Raw genomic sequence first — 7,650 nt, forward strand, 5'->3', positions numbered from 1 at the left:
TCTCTCTCTCTCTCTCTTTCTCTCTCTCTCTCTCTCTCTCTCTCTCTGTGTGTGTGTGTGTGTGTGTGAGCGCAGTTTGAGTGTGAAATGTCCTTCACAGGTTTGTGTACTTGAATACTTGTTTCCCCAGCTGTTGGCACTGTTGGAGAATGATGGAGAACCCTAAGGTGGAACCTCAATGTAGGAAGTAGATTATGGGGCTTGGGCTGATTGTGAGTGCGGCCAGCCCCTGCTCCTGCCAGCACGCCTTGCCTCCTTGATAGACTGTGTCCCTCTGGAACGGTGAGCCCAGATGACCCCTCCTCCCTGAAGTCACTGTCAGGGTATTTTATCACAGAAACAGAGAAGTGACTGAGACAGGCCTGTTGGAGTAATCTGCTTTTACAATGTGTTAAGTTTTCCACCAGGTTTTTCATTCCTCATAAATGTTTATTGTTCAGTAGAACAAACTACTATTGTTCCAGTTGGAGGTTTTCTGTTTACAGTTCTTGGGGAGGAAATAAGCACACAGTCATTTCCCTTTCACGCGTCCATTGGTTTGGTTTTTATACATCTGCTCACTCTTCTTCTTGGAAACCATAGCGTTCTCTCTCTCTCTTTTTTTTTTAAGTGTGTCTTTATAGGGCATTAAGGAGAACTTGGGAAATATTTAATTCCTCTCTTTACTACAATAAACACAGTATGAATGATACCAGAGGTCGGCAGGGTGCCAGGCGTTGGATTACAGGAAAGGGTCATGAGCATCAGAAGAAGGAGAACTCACGGTGTGGCTGGGCTCAGAAGAAGGAGAACTCAGTGTGGCTGGGCTTGAGCATGGCTGGGTGGCTACTGAACTTGGTCAGTTTAAAGAGAAACACAAGGATCAGAGATGGGCATTGCTCAGTAGCTGAGCACTTGCCTCATGGACCTTGGGTTTGATCCCCAGTAGGCAACAACAAAAACAAACAAGAAACTACAGAACCAGGTTTTTAAACCTTCTAATTAACTTCTCAATAAAGCAAAAGCTCTATTTACCCCATCCACAGAATAAATAAAGCTGTATGTGGCCATTGTGGCCAACAGACCCCAAGCTTAGGAAACTTGCCGAGAAGAATAACTCTAGAATATCACCAATATTGAATAAGGGATGGGAGGTGTCCCAGCAGACCAGGTGAGTCATCCTGTTCCCTTCAACAGCTTGCTGATCAGACTCTTGATCCAGCTGGTACAGCTACTGGTCTTGGCCACTAACTCCGCACTGACTCATGGATGGATGAGCCATCAGCTCCCACAGCTTCCACACAAAGCTGAGCTCACCCATCCACTCCACCTATGTGCCTTCTTGGCTCCAGTATCCTGGGTTTTTTTAAGTCAAAGAGGACCAAAGCATCTTTGTGCCCTTCCACTGGCTGTTGTAGATCAGCAGATACACCCAATGGAAGGTTAGGATGCTTGCCAGAGCTACACAGCTTGTCAACGGTGACGTGAGTGTCAAGTCCACTCTAGAGCTGGTCCTGGGTCCCTACTCTTCCCTCAGCAAATTTCCAATGAATGGCATCACCTAAAAATTATGACTTTGTTTCTTTACCTTAAGATACATTAAATAACTGTGCATTAAAATAAAAGGATAAATTGCTATAGAGTAATTGGTTGACTTTATCTTTTCTGAGGGAATCAAAAAACCTAAGTAACTATCTTAGTTTTCTTTCCTGTTGCTGGGCTAAAATACCTAATAAAAACAACTTAAGGGAAAAGATTTATTTCAGCTCACAGTTCCAAGTTACAGTCCATAATGACAGGAGCTTGAAGGCGCTGGTCACATCACATCCATAGTTAGGAAGAGAGCAATGAATGCACATTTGCTTTTACTCAGCTTGCTTTCTTTATTCTTAGACATTTCAAGATCCCCTGCCTAGGGAATAGTGCCACCCACAGTAAGCATGTCTTCTCACCACAGAGTAATCAAGATAATCTCCCATAGAAATGCTCACAGGCCAACATAAACAGTCCCACATCAGAACTGCCTTTCTGGGTGATTCTAGATTGTGTCAAGTTGACACCAAAAACTGATCATCACAATAACTCATGCAAAAATCACCATAAAAATTATCTATGATTTAGCAGGCAGACAGAGCTTGGAATGAGCATCCTACCTGAAGGAAGAATGTCACCTAGATGCTTCCCCCATGGGAAGAGTGACAGATGACAAAGATGTGCTTCAAGGTAAGTGCTTTGATGAGTTTGCCACATTCCATATCAAGATGAAAGGACCGGAAGGAGGGCAGAACCCAAATATGAACTTTTGTCAAGACAGTTGCTTGATATTGGTCAGCAATAAAGGGAGAATGAACTCTCAGAAGGTTGTAACTAGAAGACTTCAGCAAAGCCCTCCATATTGCAAAGATACAGACAGGCCAACAAATCTGCCGAGAAAGGCAACTTGGGTAAAGTTTCTAACAGAGTGATTTTTCCCATGCATTCCTGCCCTGCCAAAGGACTTCTAGAAAATTATTCTAAAAAAAACTCATCAATCATGTGGATGAAGCCATTCATCATCACATAATAAAGGGGAAAATTGAGAGAAATTAATATGATCATAAATCAGTGAACTAGACTCCTACAAGTTGCCCATGACTTCCACAAGAGAGTCTCTACACAGCCTGCACAACCACACACATCCGTAATAAATAAATGAGTATAATAAAAATGAATAAATAAACAAACCACCCATGCCACGTTATGAACCATGAAGCAGGACCGCATCTCCAGGCTAGGGAAAACATTCCTATGGAACTTTGGGTTAAGACAAAACACACTTCCATGTCCATGCACACACGGATATATAGAAAACTCTAATGTCTCTGAAAGGTGAAGGGCTGTATCTACTCTAAACTCATAAAAAGATAAGTCTGTGCCAAGTTTATACAACAAAGAGCACACAAATTTTTGAGTATTGTAATATAATGTATTCAACCGTTTTCTCCTTTTATAATGGAATACTGGAGGCATCTATAAGCGGTTTAACTTAGCTCGCAGTTATGAAGGTTCGGGATACGGTATCTGATCAACATGGCTCTGGTGATGACCTCGGGACAGATGGCATCATATCGGTGAGGTTGTGTGGCTATGTAGCAAGTATGCAACAGATAGGAACCAAGGCTTCTCCTACAACGACTTCCTCCCTAGAGAATTAGTCAGGACCCTAGAAGAACCACAGTCATCTCTTGAGAAAGCAGCATCTCCATGGTCGAAGGTCCAGGTCCCACCACCTCACAACAGTGCCAGCCTGGGGCCTTCCAGGACCAACTCTTAGGGACGAGTTTCATTAAAAAACATCCTAGATGGTGTAGAGAGAACACTCAGTGGTCAAGAGCATCTGCTACTCTCACAAGAGACCTGGGTTCAAGTTCCAGCACCCACACTGGGTAGCTCACATAACCACCTGAGACTTCAGGTTCAGAAGATCCTCCAGCACTGAATTCATGTAATAAGCAGACACACACACACACACACACACACACACACACAATTTTAAATTAATTAGCTAATTGATTAAAAATTTCAAAAGCCGTCACATACAATAGCACTTCTTTTTTTTTTTCTAAAGAGTTATGCTACTGCGCTTTTACTTAAAACACGAGACTAAAAGATAATAGAAACCATCATCCTAATCATAAGAAGAAGAAAAAAGGCAGAGAAGTGACTGCGTTTTTATTTGTAAACAGAATCAAGAAAGATTTATTTACCTTATAATAAAATTACTGTGAAAAACAGTTTTGTCTCTAAGTCCCTCTGAAACCCATAAGAAATATCTCTGAGGAAAGATATGAGGACACTTTTGCAATCGTGTGAATCAAGCTCTCATGTTTAAATGCTTAGGGCTCTTCCTTGTCAAATAAATATGACTGGAGTTTTCCACCTGAGACAATTGCTCTCCCCTTCTCTGGCACTCGGTGTTTTTATTCTATCTGTGATAAGGTGGTTAGCAGCTTGCTTTGGGAAGCTCATTCAGGTACATAGGTAGTAAGAATTTATATAATTTACCTGTGTATACCACAATGAAGCCAGGCTGTTGAGATGGCCCAGCAGGTAAAGGCTTTTATCAATGCCAACCTGATGACCTGAGTTCCTGGGACACAAATTAATAATAATAAATTTTTAAATTTAAATTTTTAGAAAAGAAACAACGTCTTTTTATTATTTTATTTTATTTTTTTAAAAAATGACAGAATTATCTAAAAGTCATTTTACTCTGGAACAAATAATACGCAGCCGTTGCTTCTGTCCCAAGTGACCTCATGTGGTTTCCATGGTGACAGGTCTATTTCTGTGGAAACAGCTTTTCGCATGGATCGCTGGCAGCCTGGGTTCAATGCCACTTCTATACTTGGTGCCCTGTTTGAATTGTCAGGAATGAATGATGGGGAGTTTGGATCAACGGCGAGCTGCCGTCTGCCAAGGAAAACAGCTCAGAAGCCATCACGTTGGTAAGGCATTTGCCTCCTGGAAGTTTCCAGGCCTCATCTCTAATATATCAAGAACGACTCTAGAAATAGCCTCACTTCTGACACACTGGGTCCAGCTTTGGCCCAGGCATCCATTCTGAACTGTAGGAGCTTGTGCAGAGTCTTCATAGAGCTCAACTGACCCTGAAGGGGACAGGACGATGACTTAAGTGCCAACTCCTCAGCTCCTGGATCATCTCCTTCCACCCAGCTGTCTACCATGGAGACCTGCCTCATCCCCAAATTGCCTTCTCTCTTGCTCTCTCTGTTGCCCTTGACATCCTGTGACCCTCCCTCTTGATAATCTCTTCTTTGCATTCCCAGAAAAACAAAGACTCAACTCAACACTGTGGAGTTCAAATCCCAGCTTTGCTGATTATTGGCCATTGGATCTAGGGGAAGTCAGCTCTTTCTCTATATTTGGAATGTGGTGGGACCCCATTCCACAGAATTGCCATGGAGAACACAATTGCTCAGCCCACACAGTCTATTCATGCTTGACCCTGCATTAAACAACACGAAGGAAATGTTGGCCTTGTGCTGAATGCTCGTGTACAGACAGCCATTGTGTGTTCTCAGACCTTACCAAGATCTTGAATAAGACATTCTGTGACCTTCTAATATAATGATGGTACAGATAGCATCCTATACCACCTTGCTCCAGAACCCCTCTTCCCTCTGTCTTGTCATTCAATCTGAACAATGAAGATGACTTATATATAACCACAGACACCTCCCCCCATGTCAACCACTCCCAAATGCCTACATAAGTAGTAAAATAGCCATTAACTTGGCAGATGCTCACACCTGGGATCAGCACCTGAGTTCAGGTTCTTTGAGTTGTAAAATTATTCACTTGGCTAATGAATAATCACAACTTCGTAAAAATAATCCAGTCAGTGCATATGCAAATGAAGCCACTGGGGGAAATACTGGCTAGCAGAAGTTTGAAAGGATTAGATAAATGCCAAGATTTTCTCCCTGTGATCATAGGCTCCTAAGCTCCTCGTGATTTTTCCATTGCTCTGCCCTTAGCAGAAGGCTGGCTGCAAAACTCCAAGCTGAGGTTTAAATGTTTTTTCCATTCTGGGCCACTCCCTGCCAAGTGGGGAAAGGAATGAGCGTCCAGCCTCTGTTCCCGTGCCTGCTGGCAGAGTCCCTGGAGGCCGAGGTGTCCTGTCTGGGATGAGCAGGGACAGCTGCTCACCCTCTACTCTCAGAAGAAGCTTTGCTCTGTCTTCTTGCTTCTGGAAGCCTACAAGCCTGCTCTGAGGCTGGGGCCTCAGGCTTCCCGTCCCCCAGGAGCAGGCTCCAACTGGCCCTGGTTTGCCAACTCACCCTCCTCCCTAAGCTCTCCTCACCTCAGGACCTACCTGAGACCTGGTTGCCATTGCAGCTCTATATTTATGGATGGTTTTTCTCAATGAAGGGCTTTTTAGGGATGTGGCACTGCAGAACTTAAAGTAGCTTATCCAGGTGTGAGCCTGCATTTCCCAGACAGCCATCCATCTGCTACCTCTGATACTAAGATGTAAGTGTGGCTGCCATCTGGCTGTCAGGGATGTCTGGGCTAGGTGCTGGGACAGTGTGTGTGTATGTGTGTGTGTGTGTGTGTGTGTGTGTGTGTGAGAGAGAGAGAGAGAGAGAGAGAGAGAGAGACAGACAGACAGACAGAGACAGACAGACAGACAGAGACAGACAGTGACAGACAGAGACAGAGACAGACACAGAGAGACAGAGACAGACAGAGAGAGACAGAGAAAGGAGGGAGAGAGAGAGAGAGAGAGAGAGAGAGAGAGAGAGAGAGAGTGAGTGAGGGGGGAGTGCAGTGCCCACACATGGTCTCCACTTGTCCTCCCTACCCCTCTGCTCCTCCCCCCACTCTCTAGCTGTACTATATTATCAGGTGAGCAGAGTTTCCTGGGTTAGGGATCCTTGAAGTTACCCTTTAACAGGGAGCAAACAGAAGAAGGGACTGGGGCCACTCACTCTGTTCAGGGTCCTGGATGGAGAATAATTACAATGGGATGGTCTAACCTTAGGCAAAGCATCTGGGTAGCTCTGGGGAAATCTTTGCCACTAAAACACATCTTGCCAGCTTATATCAGGAACAGCAGGTTCAAGTGCTAGGCAAGAGCCACGGAGCTATTCATTCCAGGCCAGGCAGCCACTAGGTATCCCTGCCAATGAGATTCCAGGAACCCCGCCTGCTCCCAGCACTCCCCCCCCCTGCCCCCGGGTCTCATTGCAGTCTTGGACACCTCAGGTACTTGTCCATGACAGTGGAGTGTCTCCTGACATCCAAGCAGTTTCACAGCTGCTTGACAGGACCCTGCACATCCTCCATGAAGAGCCCGACAGCGCTGCTGTATCTCAGAATTTTATAGCAAGCAGAACCAGCTGCAAAACGAAACTCTGGTTCTGCTTTTTTAAAACTCTTGCTTGACAACTTCAGGGTAAACCAGAAAACCAGCAGGCACCAAGGAAAGCTTCGTGGAGGATGTGGCTCCTGGCTGTAAAACTAGAGGATGATAACATAAGACCACTTGCACAGGGGCAGCTTGAAAAACCCCAGTGGTGGGGGTGGGGCAGGTCAGGGCAGCAGACATGGTAGGGGCAAGGCAGACAGCAGGAAGGGTCCTGAGACAGCTTTGTCATCTGGGTAGCAAAGAGAAAGCGGTCACCATGCTATAATCACCAGCAGTCAGGCCTGGCCACATGCTGACCCCACCCCACCCCAGGTCACTTGTCATCTATTATCCTAAGCTCCCTTCACTGAAAAATAGATAGATAGATAGATAGATAGATAGATAGATAGATAGATAGATAGATAGATAGATAGATAGATAGACAGACAGATAGACAGATAGATAGATGATAGATAAAGACAGGAAAGGACAGTGCCTTGGAGAAAATCTGCATCTGGCTGGCAGTCACTAACCCTGCCCCCATCTGTTTCCACCACCTCTGTTCTACATTTTTTTTCCCCAACACTTTTTGGGTTTTGAAAAACATAGTTTACAAAGATCAACCGTCTGCTAAATAAAAATAGAGAGGAAAATAAAGTTTTGGAGTGTGGTCGTGAAACTGGAAGCACTGGAGGATCCTCACAGCAGCCGGATTCCCATGGCTCCTCAGTTTTCTGTTAGTCTCTGCATCATCTATG

This window comes from Mastomys coucha, unplaced genomic scaffold, assembly GCF_008632895.1.
Source record: "Mastomys coucha isolate ucsf_1 unplaced genomic scaffold, UCSF_Mcou_1 pScaffold14, whole genome shotgun sequence".
NCBI classification, from domain to species: Eukaryota; Metazoa; Chordata; class Mammalia; order Rodentia; family Muridae; genus Mastomys; species Mastomys coucha.